We start from the raw sequence: 18,237 nt of genomic DNA on the forward strand, positions 1-18,237 counted from the left end.
TTTTCATGCTTAACATCTCGTCACACCATCTTTATCATATCATCTTCCAATTCTCTTTCTCTCTCTTTAATGTGTAATCTACAGTAGATGCGAAATCACCGTGAAAAGGGTATATGTTTTTTTTTTAATTGAACTAAGAACTTGGAAATATTCTTAACAGTGGCAAAGTGAACAGTTTCTCGTGATTCGTATTTTCACTTCACATTTGAAAGAAGCCATGTGCCATCTTCAGTTTTTTTTTCTATCTCTCCCTGTCTTTTTTATATCTCCCCTTTATCACTGACTCGCTTTCAATTTTATACCCAACCATAACGCACATAGCCACACACACAGCATCGCTTTGTCCATTTTTCTTTCATAGTCTCAGTGTACATTTGCCTCTCGATCGATCGTTCTATCAATTTATATATCTGTCATTATTGAGATTATTGTGCAATTTCAAGGTGTTACGGTTGATGAATATGTATCTTGGAAAAACCACCTTGATAATGTATGTACTAAAGTTTCTCGTTGTGTTGGAGTGATATCCAAACTTCGTTATTTCCTCCCCCAGCAGACACTTGTTACTTTATATAATGCTATTGTCATGCCTCATTTGACGTACTGTAATGTTGCTTGGGGGCACACATATAAGACTCATATACATAAATTGCAAGTTCTTCAAAGAAAAATTGTTAGATACATAACATATTCGGATTATAGGTCGCCTAGCACTCCTTTGTTTTTACAACTGCAAATTTTACCTTTTGATGAATTGGTATCTCTTAACTGTGTCACATTTATGTTTAAGTGTCAATCACGCCAGAATGCATATTTGCCACATGTGTTTGTTGAAAATTCTTCCATCCATCCTTATAATACTCGTCAAAGAAACCTTCTCCATCAGCCATTAGCAAGAACACAAACTGCTTTAAATTCATTTAGAATAGTTTGTGTTAAAGAATGGTATACGTTACCTCATGACATTAGAAATAGCTTGGCTCTGTCCCGATTTAAAACATTATGTAAAAAGCTTCTCTTCGATAGATTGCGGTCGGATGTGAATGTATAAATCATGAAGCAGATTGCAATGAGTGAGGTCTCCATGTGTGTGTGTGTGTGTGAGGGTGTGTGCGTGTATCAGTAATCGGGTGTGTATGGGGGGGGGTCAAGTGTGTGTTTATTATTAGAGGTTGTCTATACAGGAGTCAAAAGGGTGGTGTTTCGGTTTTCTTAGGGCCCCTGTTCATTTGATGAGGTGTCCTTTCCTAAGCATTTTTTTTATGCACTCACAAATTTGGACCAATTTTAATGAATGAGGTTGTAGGATGCATTGGGGAATGTTCTGGCCCTGCTTCATTTAGGCTGTTACTAGGGTTACCCTAGGCAAGCTGAAACATCTCTATTTTATAACCTACCCCTTTTATTATACTGTCAAATCATTTATTCTTAAGTTAAGTTACACCCATTGTAAATATGTTACCTACTATGTAAAGGGGCCCCGTTAACAAGCTGTGCTTCACTGGGGTCCCAAACCTATCATTCTGAGTACTATGATGTTGTATTCTGTACTATTGTTTGTGTTTGATATGGTTTGAAATAAATACTATACTATTTTATTCATAGACTCGAAGCAGAACAGTGGATGTATTAAACAATTCATCCCACAATGACTACTGCTGCTACTGCCTAAGTTCTTATTTTTATTAATTCCTTTACTTTGTCATTCAAAAGCAAAATCCAAGGCGGGTTATATCCGAATCTTCTACACCTCTTGGTATTCGCAAATAGAATTCAAAGTACCAGACCGAATAAAGATCGCCCCGTTCGAAATACAAATCACGTGGCGATGTCCGCCATATTGGCCCGCAATCGGTCACGTACCGCTCCGCTTCGTATAGCGTAAGGATCACTCCCAAAGTCGTGCGAGGGACTGTAACGATGCCCACATGCAGAAGGAACATCATCCAACAGGCCCTCGGGGAAAACCCCGGCGAGTTTTGACAGGCGATATGCATCCTATGACCGTCCTGTCTGGTACAGCATCAAAGCCACTTGGACAACCCTTCAACTAAGTGGGAGCAGAATACGGAAGTCTCGAAGCTTTCCAATGCAAAAATGAAAAGGTGTGAGGTGATATATCAGTATGTGCAGGATCTTCAAGTACCTGCGCCTGTCAATGTAAACGTACGATCCTAAAGTTCTTCTCCACACTTTGGGTTGTCATGATCATTCACAAACTTTAAAACCATCTGTTCTTTTCAAAAGCCCAAGTACAACCGCCCTATTACACTGGCGTGCTTTTTTTATCACCACCATCGTCTTCGAACCGATTGCACTAATTGAGTCTTTCAGTTATTTAACGATCATTTTTCATTTGTTGTTGTTAAGCCATCAGAAGTAGGAAATTGTGCAAACCCCCTCTTTTAAGCTAATACTTAATCACCCTTTTAGACTGAAGGTTACATTTACGTCGCTTAGTCTTCATGAGCAGTGACAAAAGAACCTTAACACATTGTCATGCACGACAAACATAAACACGGTTTTTGAACAGTGTAATACCTGTCCTCGATCTCGGAAGCGAAATAGTCCATGCTCAAGAATAAAATCATCAAAAATTAGCAAGTAATTGCATAAAATTCAATAAGTATTATTTTTCTAGTAAATCCACATCAATGTCTGACAAATATTTCTTATTCTTGAAAAGGGCATTTACCATGTAAGAGATGATTGGCTAAGCGACTTAGATTTAGCGCATCCACTGGTTACCCTAATAGATTCCTGTTATCTGGGGAAAGCCTGTCACTTTGTCGCACCTTTAGGAAAGGATTATTCTAAATGATGTTAATGAATTCTATTCTACATTTCTTGGGATATTGCTCCATTGACAGCATGCTTGGAGAGAGCCGTTTCAGAGTCAACACGGTCAACTTGGCAAAGAATGTACATTCATTTTATTTCCCCTGAGATTGGTTAGGAGGTTCGAATGTCTTCCCAGATCGCTGACATCACCTGTCCAACATGTCCAAGGTGTCGGGTCTGATTGACTTAGTATGCGTGAAGGTTTTCAACTCTGATCTCACAAAGGGGGGTGTGAAAACAAAAGGGCCATGAAGTAAGGGAGGACTGACTAGACTATAGCAAATGGTAGAATGGTAGAATAGAAGTAATTATTAAGGAGACGAAATAGTGTTTATGTTGAAGAAACAATGCGAGCTACAGTGTAGCAATGCCGTGGATATCAAAGATCAAAACGTTTCAAAAGTGTATTATGATGAAGTTAACTTGAAATCATGGAGTGAAAAATTGAAGGGAAAAGAGGAAGGGGACGTATTAAAAGAAAAGGCTGGCTTGAAAATATTAAAGAGATGACAGGCAGAAAGATAAACGAATGCTGCAAGACAGCACTGGATAGAGACAGATGGAAAACCATGACATCCAACTTCTTCAAAGAGAAGGAACAGCGGTAAGGTAACTTGAAATAAAGAAGAATACTAACAATTACTAATAATTCTACATGATTCAAACGTATTATCTATTAGGTCTACAGAAGAAGAAGGTGATCAACTAACAAATGAAAATGATGATCCCGTACAAGTCTACATATGCCATCGGACAAAGGAAAGAGCTAAGAAACCGGGATCATGACTATAAAAGTTTTAGGATTGTATGATACAAGACCGTGATTAAAAGGGACATGTTCCCAAATCACCAATGAGAAAGAGCGTCTTTTCAGCTTAATACCACAATCATAATGATTACGAAGAAACTATCACTTTAGTCTCCATGTTTTTCATACATCTCTACATGTACAAATTTCGTTTTACTTTCTGAAGAAATTTAAACTTTAATTTCAGGTCTTGATCATAATTGTATGAGTTTGCATGAAAAGTTGAGTTTTAAAACCTAGCATGAAAGATTGTTGTCTTCCCCGCATGACCTGAATTTCCCGGAAAAATTCAGCAGATGTCTCGTGAACCGTTATTGTACTACGATGAGCTATGAAATAATTGATCGAGACAAACTCATTGAGAATTCATTGTGAATAGAATGAATTGACAACACATTCCATCCCCTCCCCCTCCTTCCTCTAACCTCATTAGATCAAAACTATATACAAAAAAAGAATCAACATGATGGTCCTTTAAATTTGAACAACATTGTAAGCCCGGGCTTAAATATTTGCTACATCACCTCGACAACACACTGAGCAAATGAACAAATAGGCGAGTAACCGAGGAGAAATCGATTTGAACATAATTACTGCACCACCTTATCTTGGTATGGCGCCAATTGATGTGATATCATTATGCCCACGCAGGGGATTTTTCTAAATCCAGCTTAAAGAATTTTCGATATATGGTTTGACTATCCCTGTCCATCATCACGACAGAATGTGGGATCATAACCAATCTCAGTCACATGGCGATACCGAAGCACGAGTTAGACCATCAAACTTTCTTATAATCACTACGAAGCAATCTGGATACATACGGACACGATGCATGCCATATTTATTATTAAAGATAAATTCCAGTTCTGGTAACGATCTCAAAATGACTTTATACATAATCTAATATAATGACCACCCAAGTGGCTGTCTGTAGAAAAAAAAATATGTGCCAAAGGATTCTGGAAGAAATTGTGTAATTGCTGAGAAATAAGCAAAATAAGCGCGGATTCGGTAGCTTTCGTCGTGTCTTTATTCCAGCAATAATAATACACTGTCCCACGTGTGCCTATCTGTGTTGGCGATCTTCAGTGTGATCGTATTTCAGCTTAGATTTTATGATTTCACAAAGCTCAGCTTATGTAACTGTACCAGATCTAGATCCACGATGATATAGTCATACCTAACCTTGATTTTACAGACTTCCTCACGAAATTAGTGTTTTACGGCAACTACTATCATTTAGCTTTAAAAATTATGTTCAGATGTAAAAGAATCGACACCAATTATATCCCAGTCTGAGTGTCTGGGAACAGGTGTTGGTTCCCGGGTACATAGTACTTTTTAATATTGCCAGTTACCACCTTAATGTTTTCTTACATTCATGGACTTTGGCCAATCTAAGGTAGATATTAACCTATAATGTTGATTTGCAGGAAATACCATGATCAAAAGACAAACGTAATTTGTCTTTTAGGCTTCTGCCTAAGACCATTCTTTTTTTTTGGATTGTTAGACGTCATTCTTAGATATTCATCATGTTGCCCAACGCGTCGTTTGGAGACTACACAAATTACACTTAGTTTAATTAAGGTGGTGTACGGGTTATAGCCCTCATAAAATTAACGCCTAATTGCAAAACAAGAAATTGAATTACTTCCGTAGCAATGATTTGATTAGAGTTTCAGAGTTCACGGTAGTACTATAGCATGATATTCTTTATCAATATTCATAAAGGTCACCTGACCCCATAATCGTTTCATGATTACAATAGCTACTATTAAACTCTATGATCGTTAAAGGGCGTTTGATACGGAAACTGTTGTTACCATTATCATGGTCATTACTATCAATTGTTAAATATATAACCCCAGATCCATCCCCTTCACCTCATCACATGGCTATCAAGAAAGGGGTTATCTCGACACCCTTGGTCATTTCGGATATAAAAAGAGCCATAAGGACGGCGTGAAATGACGACCTTCATAGACATGTAAATAGGACAATTCGGTGCAAGCACCATACACACGATATCTCAACCACACACTGCAGTCCAACTCCCCTCCCCCCGCCCCTCCCCCACCCCCGTCTCTGCACCACCACCATCACCCTCAAAAGCGGGCTATTTTACACCCCTTATACCCATCATGCAGATTTTTCAGTGACGTAATGACCCAAAAGAATTTGAGGGTCAGACACAATGTGGCGTAGCATATTCTTTTTGTTTACAAGTCACGAATAAGCAAAGTGAGCAAACGAAATTGGTTTACTTTTTTACGATAAAGATTTGATTTTCATAAAAAAATGACAAAATCATAAAAAAATATTAGGTTTCATTTAATTTGCTCTCCTTTTCATTCTTTTTCTCTTTTTTCTCCACCTTTTTTTTTAGGGTGGCCGTGCCCCCAAGCCCAGCAACTCATACGCCTGTGCACAACATTTTGGATATGAACTTTATGAAGTCATCATAAATGCAATTAGGCACAGCGTGACATGGATAGGATGACCATACAGCGATGATCGACACGGTTCGTGTGATTCAGTTTCACAGACAGATGGTGTGTCGGATGGGTGGAATGACTCTAGAAAGCGAGACTTGCCGGTGTCATGATACGATTAGGGAATCGTTTCATCCACGAGGGTTCCATGACCTCGAATCCGTTGCAGATAGGATCGCGCTTAAACGCAACTTAAAAACCAAAATTCCAAAATGCCTGTTTCTAATGGCATTTAAGTGCGACTCTTATAAGTCATACGTAAATCTTGGTGAAACACGCCCCCCCCCCCCCCCCCCCCCCTTAATGTCTCGTAAATGTTCACAAAGTATGATGGAATTAAGATACCTTTGTTCTATACAGCGCTTAATACTGAAACTTCAAAGCTACAGGAAGTAAGAGAGCTGATGAAATTCAGGTATCCCAAATGGAAGTATTTGATCAGTTTGAAATAAAAAAATATATATATTTAAACCCTCCCATATCTACGCACATACTTATTGAGAAAACGGAGAGCATGCCTAATTCACAAACATAATCGACATTAACAATAATTCTCTAAGTACTGCATTTTACCTTTGAAATAATTATGGAATTTACCAGCGGGACATGAGGTCTTTAAAATAGATGTATGAGATAATAATGTTCGCAATTCCTAAATGTACATTCAAATACAAGCAAAACCACCCTCTGAGATAATATTACCCAGCAGCAGATGAGGTTAGAGAGTGCGATGTTCCCTTGGCTATAACACCAGAAAGAATTTCACATTTGATAACCCCCGCCCCCTATGAAGACGTTCTAAGAATAGAGATTCTCTTTTCAGACTGATGAACAAATATAAAATGAAACGAATCTGGGCCTGATTATCGACAAAATTAATGTTTGAGTAATGGTTAAATCAAAACAGAATTACAACATACCGATGCTGTATTAGCAACCTCAAAAGCACAGGCCACAACATCTTTGTATTACTCATGGTCATTTTAACTAACCCTCACCAACCTCGCCCTCCCCTCTTTTGTATTTCAATTCCTCAGAAAGCGCCGCTAGCTGACTTTGAGTGCTAACAATATACCTTACCGCCTCGGATAGTACCACCTGGTGTTTCAATGGGCGCGAAATTCATCAAATGAAGCGTTGATTACATTGATGCTAAAACACGTGGTCTAATGTCTTGCATCGTTCATCACTGCTTTTTATTGATGACATAGATAGATGGAGAGGTGAGCATTACTATCATCTCATGATGCCATCACCTAGTGCTAGAAACATGTTAATCGCCATGTGAAAAAGTAAACACCACATGATAGCTTCGCAAGTCAGCAGTCCCAGAGCAGTAGGGTTTGTTGAAGTTGGCGTGTGCTTCACACCATCGCCGTGACATGTCAATGTACGTCTGGGCCACTTGGTGGGGGTAAAGATGGTGTCAAGAACGCCATGGAACGCAGCATGACGCGCTTGATGGACCGAGTTGAGCGACAGAAAACAATTCTTACTCATCTTCAGGGTGGCTGATGCTTGATGCTTTACTATAAATGTTTATCCATTACACACATCAAGACGTGAAGGGGTAAGAGACGTACTCTAGTCAGAAATGTTTACGCCATGTGAGTTACACCATATAAAAAAAACTTCATGGCTAACTTATCCACTCATGACTATATTCGGTGTCCTTATTTAGTCACGGATAACTTTGTTTGTTGCCTATGCACAGAAACATTCCACCCACAGCTGGACAGACAGCTTTCTACCCCATTTCTGTTTGAAGGGATGGTCTGGTCTGAAAATATATATATCTTAATACATGGACTAGAATTTACTGAGCAAAATGTCGAAATTTTCATCAAAATCGAATAACAAATAATAAAGTTATTCAAGTTTAAAGTTTAGTAATATGTTTTTTAAATACGGTCATCATGAATATTCATTAGGTGGGATGATGATGTCCCATCCCCACTTTCCGTTTTGTTATGTTATTACATAAAATCATATTTTTTCATTATTTCATATATGTGAAATGATGTGTCTCCATTATGATGAAATAAGTTCCAGCAATAAATTTCTAATGCTCTAAAGCAGTTGTCAATCCAATTTTTCAAGTTCTTGGAGAAAAAATTTGAATGAACCTAATGTCATATAATGAAATACAAAAGAACAATTATAGATGTCACATCATCAGCCCAATTCATGACGACCGTTTTCACAAAAATATTGCTTAATTTTAAAATTTTATAACTTTGTTATTTGTTATCCGATTTTGATGAAATTTTCGGCACTTTGCTCAGTGAATTCCACTCTACATGAATGTTTTAAGCTTTAAATACTTTCAACCCGGACAATACCTTTAAGTATTATCTGGGTCACTTATTCTTTACACACTCCTTCCCTATTTGCACAGACCATCCCTTCCTATCCACCCAGTTACTTCACCTGCATGCAGAAACGGCAGAATACTGCTCGCCAGAAAGGTGGAGGTTTAGTTATCAATATCGATCCGTTACTAATGAAAAAAATATAATGTAACGTTAATTGAATCCCATTTAAATCCGGAGTTCTCTCGGAATTTATCTATCTGATATGAAAAAAACCTTCACCTTCTACCGTACAAGGTAAAGGATACAATTTTTTTTTTTAATATTCTATTTATTCGATCTTTGAAAATAGATGCAGTTGTCGGATAGAACGCGAAAAAAAATAAGTCAACCATCATAGATTTTGAAAGATTACATCCTTAGCTTTGAAATGATATATAATGTGTCAAAATTGAAAATAAAAATAACCCACTCAAAATCGATTGAACGTGCACACCGCGCGATATCAATTAAACCTCTAAGATGTCCATAAAAACTTGTATTAAAGAATATCTTGTAACTTGTTTTCTAATCAACTTTACAAATTGAAATTGATTTTTGGCTTTTTGACGACCAGTTTATTATTTTGGCTATTAAAGAGAACTTTCCCAGTGGACGTATTGGTGATTTTCGGGTGGCTGTTCATATATTCAGTGTTAAAATATGTTGCATCCATTACATCATTTCAGGAAGATAATTGGAAAACAATAAGTACACCTTTAGAGCGGCCCCTTAGCAAAGGTTCAACAACATGGTAATGAAACGCTTATACCTGTTCATATGACAAAATAGATTAAGGTCCAAGTCACGCGAGCACCCCGAGGGAAATCTTTAAAGCCACGCAATGAGATTGCATCTTTAACGCGGAAATAATGTAATATTTTTCTTGCCTTTTTAAACTACGATTCAAAATGTGTATATGTATGGGTTAGGGAAATGGCTGAGAGAAAGTTAAATAAATCATATTTGAACTGCACAGGTTTCCATATTGCGTAACATTATTATCTATAAGTTATAAAACCACTAATGTCAAATTTGAAAGTAATGCTTGTGAATAACATGTTGAATTTAACATGAGACTATTCACTTTATCATGATTGTCATGAAAGGATATATTTCGCTCTAAATGTTCGCACTGACGTTTTCACGTCTTACCGTCCATATCTTATCCAACCACTTATCCAATACTTTATGGGAAGTTCAGTGTGCAATAATTTTCATCAAAGGTCATAAATCTGTCACGATTTATCACGCTGTTGAAATATTGCCGTGCGCGTGTAAACATTCATTTCACTCGGATCATAATCAAATATAACAATGCACAATAATGCAATAATACTTTATCAAGTCAATTGGATCGATCGAAAGCTCAGGAACTGTACAGGTTTTTGCATAACATCGTTTCCATATACAAGTGGAATTTCATCTACACGAAATGGATGGCATAAAAGAGAAATCAGGAGAAATATTGATAGAAAAAAAGCGAGAGAGGAAAAAGGGAGGGAAAAGGGAGGAGAATAAAGGGAAGAGAATGGAGTACATAGACATGATAGATGAATAAGAATTATACCATATATAAGGAATATTATGATAATAGTATTTTATTAAACAGAAAGCAAAGTTTGAAACGATGCATCAAAGTAATCATTTTAACAGTATATTCTGCAATTAAAACGGAAAAGGGCTGTTAAAAGGATTTAGATGTTGGACAAGATTACAGTGGATATCCCCCAAAAAAGTAGAAGGAAGAACAAGAGAGAGAATGGGAATGAAATTGATAAATAGTGTGATAACTAGTAGGAAAATGTGTGACAAATAATAGGAAACATAAAGGCCCGAATTCACATGGTTTTTATTAAATACCCACGGTTGAATCCATGGTTTATGTAGATTTCCTGTATAAATTACGCTTGTTTTACAGCGTATATTAAAAAAATGTCCAATGCTGATGCGCGCTTTTGTCACCGTGCGCCAAATTGACGCCTGTTACCATGGTTAGATACGCTATTTTATTCATGAGTCCACTCTTTAATGAGTAGACTCATGAATAAAATAGCGTTGATAACCACGGCAACAGGCGTCGATTTGGCGCACTGTGACAAAATCGCGCATCAGCATTGGACATTTTTTTTATACACGCGCCCGATACGCGGTAAATTAAGCTTTATTAATACAGGAAATCTGCATAAACCATAGACTCAACCGAGGGTTTTAAAAACCACCTTTGTGAATTCGGGCCTAAGGGTTTGCAGGGAGATAGATCACCATGAACATGATGAATATGAAATGGAAGATTGTGGTATACCCAATGCGGGAATGAAAGTGAGATAATTAAGTCTGATGAAATTGTTGAAGTTCTCGCGCCTCTAATGAATATGCAATGTCATATGGGAGGAAATGGGTATTTCCCCTATTCCAATCCGCCTACTGTCTACGGCATCATTGAGCTGGGGTGAGGTACAAAACCATCAACATGCGTGTGAAAATATCGAATTCTATCAGCCTTTCTTTTATGTTAAACTCCCCCACCCTTTCTTCACATTCTTTAACTATTTTCAGGACGATTAAATCTAGAGTTGCCATTCTCAACAAGCCGAAGAAAAAAAAAGAAACAGATGGAAGAGGCTGGCTTCGACGAAATCCCATTGGACCATTTTTCTGGACAATGGTTTTACTCACGTGACCAATCCCATGATGCAATAGTGACACATTAAGATCTAAGACAGGTTGGTTTATCTGTATAATTATCTTCAGGAAACCGTATTCCTTCGATACATCATTAAATAAAATCAAGGGAATTACGTTCAAGAATGAATAATCTTAGAGATGGTGGTTTCATCAAGGTTTTCTGGCACCCATTATCAAACGCAGCTTAACTTGTTTCAGCGTTGACTACGTGAGGATTGGGTGCAGGGAAATAGCTATCATGACATGCATGATGTCAACGGACGCGCTGTGTGAAATAATAGACAGGCAGTTCCCTGACCACGTGGTTACAACTATTTGACCAATCACCGGCAGGCATTTCATCTTTCCATACACATTTGGATCATGATCAGTGATAGGTATATACGTGTATATAAGTTGCTTTTAAATGCAATGTAGTTGTACCAGATTTCGCCAACCAGGCACCAGCTATTGTTTTAATCGCCGGTCGTGTAATTTAAATACTGAAGAACCGCTTCGAAATAAAGCCTGCGCTTAGCTCCAAGTACTGAAAACAATCACAATAAAAATAAATGATAATGAAGTAAAAGAGGTAAATGTTTATCTGCAATTTCACAGAAACAACAGTCCGGGTAATCCCAAATCAATTGTATTGCTCTTTGCATTAATTTGTGATCGTCTTGGAATTGCATATTAATTCTTTATCATGAATTTAATGTTGTACATGAACTTATACTGACTAACGGTAAATGTATAATTACCCTCACATCTGCTAATGTTAATAAATTCGCTTCATATTAAGAACATAATTATGGCAACTTGTTTCAAAAGGGTGTATTTAATTCATGCATCAATTCGTGTATCAATTAAACAATAATACAGGCCTCCTGTCATAAAGTGATCATATACATGTATACTCTACACGCCAATAAGATGGATTACATTTAACACTCTTCTGAGTCATACTTGCAAAATTAGTATTTATAACACCCTGTATAAGCTATAGAGCACTCTTGAATCTAATATCAAGGATCCCCGAATCTTTTCAAAATTGATGTAAAAAAAAAAAACTCTCAGATACAAATCTCAGTGAATTTAACTCTTTATCGCTCACTGACATAATAAAACTAGTATATCGCGAGTAGATATAAAGCAAAGATATCATTATGAATGTTATGCTGTCTAATTGCTCTGTTGATCAGTGGGTTTCGTCGTGAGTGCCAGGGCAAGATTCTGAAGATAGACAATCTCTTTTGCTTCTATTTGTTCATATGCATTTAATAATTTATGTGATATTATGCTCTAATTCTTATTAACTTACAATATCTGCATGTTGTTTGTTCTATTACAAAGAATGCCTTTAAAATGGAGGTTGTAGTCTACAAGCTAGGCTGTTTAGCATTACCAACCTGTTGCACAATAATACGCGGTATTCAAACGATAATGTTCACGTTTCCAGAAGGGTGACTACCCCCTTTAATGATCTCATCGTTCCCCTTCTCGTGTGATCATCCTAGGCCATTTGTCTCAATGTTGAGGGATGCGTTTATTCGCCCTCATGCCTAGAGCTAATTTTCCTTTCTCCATTGATTAAGATGTCTGAGACACGTCTAACTGTCAATTAGATACCACCACCCCCTCCTCATTCTCTATCTCCCACTCCTTATTTCTTTTGCACTCTCCATCCTTCTCCTCCATAGGACCGATCGCCTACTGCACCTTTTAGTCCAATGCCAATTTATTCAACACCCATTAACCACCAGTGGCTCGACACGATTCCATGCCTCGACACGATTCCATGCCAGGCAAACTGTCATATGTTACCTTCATTTTTTTACTACTGTTTGAGTAGTTTAATCAATTTCCACCCTGTCGAATGAAGGTCCCATAATATTTTAGACACACATTTTTTTTAATACTGTTTTTATTCTGATTTCATGAACAAATAGTTACATAACATTTCAATTTAACATTTCAAATCAATTATAATACTTTACAGTTCATATTTCCACTTAATGTAATCATGAATCATATATATCTTAAAAGAAAACAATGAAATCAGTTATTATAAAAACATACACACACATACACCTTCTCTCACTATGCATGTATCTTAGCATATTGAAATAATGCCCTACATTACCGCGAAAAAACTACTGACTTTCTGTAAATCTTATGGTTTTCACTTTCTTGTTTTCCTTAATTTGCTTATTTTGTTATTTCAATATCACTGAAGACATGATAAAAGTCATAAATTCTCCAATGCTTTCATCTGTATTTATTTTTATCTACCTTTCGAAACATACAGGGTACTTATTTTTTACAATACTTATTTTTAGATAAAACCAAAACTAATTTTGCAAGTTATTTTTCGAGAAGTAACGCTTATTCATTTTTATCCACACATACTCTATAGTTTTGTATTGAAATATAAAAATAAAACAAACAAAATCGAAGGAAGTATACATAATTGACCTCAATTTCAAAATCAGGTCCACTTTCACTTCGGGGAGACATTTAACATGAAGTTCATTTGCAGCCTTTCATACTCCAAACTCCCATTTCTGAAATTGACAGAATCTCTTCCAGATAACTATTTCTAAAATTGGAACAGAGGGATTAGGAATGCTCGCTTGCTCCCAATCACTTTCTTGTCATCTTTTATCGCGAGGAAGTGTAGTCATTTTAATTAGCCTACTTCTTTGAACATAACGGGTTAACCACACACGATTCCGATGAATGAGGTTTTTAATGGGTGAAAAAAAATGGCGTAGGTAAGAGGGCGCCTTGTAGTATACACCCCTGTTGACAAAAATGATATTATTCGACATTTTTTCTATGTTTAAACTCCCGTCCAAACGTGGCCGAACTGCTAGATCATCCTACAGGTTGATATTCATTCCATCAATCCATATTTCCGTAGGGTCGTTGACCATTAAAAAAATCTTATTTTCCCAGGGTAGCCACTTAAGCCTTAGCGGATCTCCAAAGAGCTCTGCATACCATAAGTTATTATTGCCCTTCTCCATTCTTATACGTCTATGGCGCCTGACAAGAGGGTAAAATATTTATATCTTTAAGTATTTGGTCATGTTGGTATGACTTTGGTAAGAAAAGGTTCACCGGTTAAAATCTAATTCTGTCCAGACAGTGGTAATGCAGCAACAATAAACCTGATAACGTGGGAAAATGATATTATTCCATACACCCTATCAAAAACGGTGTACCGCTCTTAAAAGGTGAAGGTATACCCTTAACACATTTTGCTGCTGGTAATGTATGTCCTTACCTGCCTTGTCATTGTAATGTTTCACCTCACTGTATAACAGTGGTGAGGCAATTTGCTTAAATTGACCTGCTGCCTAAAAGGAAACTGACACATCGAAAGGAGACATGCTGGGATTCCATCATCTATGATTTTTTTTTATTGTGTCGAAACGTATCTGAACCAATGACGATTTTTAGGTAATTATCAGTCTCGCTTCTGTCATGTCAGCATTTAGGTGTTCCGGGTTCAAACTAAATCGATAAGCGGGTGTCATGCTTGTACCTACCTGATTTGACCATGACTTTCAATTAATCTTAAGACTGAGCCCTACGTCACTAATGTTACTAATGGCATAATGTCATCACGAGTATCGTGCGTATATTAATTTGGTAAGTTTCGCATGATACCCATTAAAAGTGTCATTCACATTTTTGTGGGGCACGCTGTATATCAATTATTCTTGGCTTAGCTGCCATTAAAACAATCTATGCCCCATCCCCCCCCCCCTCTCTCTCTCACACACACACACATACACAAACTCTCCATGCATCTATATACCTGTCTCCGTCTTTAGCCTTTTCTCCCCCACCCTCTACTATCTCAATCTTTCGCCTTTTCTCTCCTCTCTATATTGTTTTTTGTATACCCCTGTCGGTCTTTCACTTTCTCTCCCCCCCCCCCCCTCCCCTCAATGCTCCCCCTCTCTCTCTCTTTCTCTCTCTTTATTTGATGGATTAGGTAAAAAGAAAAGACAGGCTACTTAAACTTGTAAATAATTACCCGATACTCACAGTGGTGTTGCAAAAAGCAAAACATGGAAGATTTGTTTCCAAACATTGCACAAAATATTTAAATCTTGTCCGACTTTCTCTCTCTGCAATAAGCTTATCTGATCCTTTATTGAGTCTATCCCCAAAACCTATAAAGATTTACGGATTCGATAAATCTCTGGATCTATAGGTATGTTACATGAAAGAAAAGAAAAGTCACTGTATAAAGCTCTCGGCAAAAACACAATTTTCAAGCCAAAATACAATTCGTACACTGGTCATTGAAATAAAACGCTGAAAAGGGATATTTGAAAATTATTACGTGATTGAAATTGGAGTAAAAATAAATTAACACCTCACAAATCCCTAATTTAAGTAAAGAATTATATTACAAAAACGCATATTTATCATATCTTGTCTGCAATCTTCTCCCAAATAATGTGATACCATATTTATGTGGTATGCATAAACGCTTGGATAACCAGGAGGTATTTTTACTGTGATGTGGTGTTCGATATGCACCAAAGGAATGTCTGCAATGAATAAATCCAGATGCCAAAAGCATTTTTTAAACAATAATCAGTGCTAACAATCTTGGTATGAGGTATAATTTGTTTGTTTGTTTTCCAGCCCCTCCTTCTTGGAAGACAACGGATAATACTAAGTGTCATTGCAATATATAGTGTTTTACGATCTAATTTAGATAGTCATTCGTTGTCACTATGTACCGATAATTCATCAGTTTTCACCTGTAGGTGATAATACTATTCACACCTAGGGAAAATTACAAATGCTGATATTTACCATTTTAACAAAGTGTGCGAAATCTCACGTACGCACAGATCTGTGGTAGATTAGGGTAATCTTAATCCAAGTTTGACCCAAATACACCTGTAATACAAGTATATCCCAATTTAAAATACGCTTTAACCACCCCATTATTTTCTCCTTCTCTCTATATATACATTTTTTTTCATTTCTCTTTTAAATTCTTTCTACCTCTCTCTCTTTCTCTCTCTCCTTTTATCATCATTCCTGTATTTCTTCCTGTTCTCTCTATTTCTCTTTCTCCGTCGCTCGTGATTTTTTATTTATTAATTCTTTCGCTCTCCCTTGCTGCTCTTTCATACCATTTTTATTATTGCTGTTATTATTCTCGCTTTCTATCTCTCTTGTAATTCATTTCGGTCTCTATACTAATCTCTCTCACACCAAAACAAATACACCTACACCTATATCAAGATAAATTAAACTAACGAGAATGCCATTTCATTAACTTGCGCATCTACAACTTTCAGCGCGGCAGAAAGTACAATTACGGGATATTGAAAAATGTATCATTCAGTTGAAGTTTGAAAGAGTGTCCTCTAAATATGACTTGGGGTTATTCTTAACACATTTTTTTTCTCTCATGGAAGTTATCAAAAAGATAGATGACAAAAAGCTAAAGATTATAAACCAGAAATGGTCAGAAGCTAGACGCCGAGGTAAGACACTCTATAATTGGTTGTGAGAATCTCGCAAAGATGCAACAGGGTGAATGATATTGAAATATTTAAAGGACAAGTCCATCCTAGATCATATTTCAATAAGGTTGATCTGTATAGGAAAGATCATTCGTAACACCACCTGACCACTGCAATATGGGTGTCCCAGTGGGACGTTTTGACTGATGTCATGTTGTTGACCATGGATGGGATGAATCTAAAAGGAAGGTTGGGTGCAAGGTGGGTATGATAACTGTGAGCTATGGAATTCTTTCCATTATATTCAAGAAAAATTGTGAATTGCGAGAAGAAAAATGCACTTCAAATACTCTCGCATTAAAAAATACTGGTTGAAAACGTTGGTTGAACAGTTCGTGGTGAAGTGTTATGATTATACATGTACCGTGGATGAAGTGTGATTTTTTAAGAATTAGGTCCACTTGTAATCATCTTGGAGATTCGAACAATTAGCAGAAAACACGTGATCTCAGTTGCTTTCAATACAAACATCCTTACATCATTTTATGACAGATTTACCCGTTATTCAAATTTATAACCTGAGCTGAATAATATCTTAAATTCATTAAAAAATCGTAGTGGGCGATAATTGCAAGAAATCAATTACATGAATTAACACAAAACAATTTCTAGAAACATGATATAACATGAAATTACACTTTTTTATTAAAACAGCATGGATGCGAGAGATATAAGATAAGTATCCAATTTCCCTCAGTCGAAAATTGCAGATAGACTGAAATAGGATGGTAAAATAAATTAATTGACGTGCGTGGGTTCAACTCATCTTAGAAGTGATTAAGCTCTCCAGATTATGGGACCCCGTAAGTCTTTTTATGGTTTGTTTGATTTTAATCTAGAGACCTGACCCATTTATGTTGAATTAAATTGGGTATGGCACACCATTTACCATACGCTTCCTAAAAGGGGTACTTTTATCGGTCGATTTATTTTTTTCTCTCAGAACTGAGGGAAAAGACATCGTGTATGCATAGATCGGATAGAAAATAATGATGATTATATTCATAACACATACTCGCAACCTCTCTGCGTACACACACCCTCACCGCTACATATATATATATATTCATGATATTTAATATATGTTTTCTGGACACGCTTCGCCTATTTCGAGTAACATTATACAGTGCGTATAAAAACCAAACGGGACAGATTTGAAAAGTCTATAAAATTTTGTTTCAAATTATGATCTCTATATTTCGGTGTCAATACGTGCTGTGGAGTCTTATCCTTCAAATGCCATTAAAATAATTTAGTTTCGTTCATGCTTGAGCGAACACGGAATGTTTTTGTCTGGGGTAAAAAAGGAGGCTTGCGCCAAAATGGCATAAAATGATAAATAGGATGGTCGGACTTCTTGCTAATCAGGAGACTTCCTCTTAACCTTTTCATTATCTTTGCCATAATTTTCGAATTATGCGGTTAAAATTCACTTCAAAATTTACTTATTTGCTTGAATAGTTCTGTTGTTGTTCCTTTTTAATATGTTCTCTTTTAGCTTTGAATAT

This window comes from Lytechinus variegatus, chromosome 13 (assembly GCF_018143015.1).
Source record: "Lytechinus variegatus isolate NC3 chromosome 13, Lvar_3.0, whole genome shotgun sequence".
Taxonomy (NCBI): domain Eukaryota; kingdom Metazoa; phylum Echinodermata; class Echinoidea; order Temnopleuroida; family Toxopneustidae; genus Lytechinus; species Lytechinus variegatus.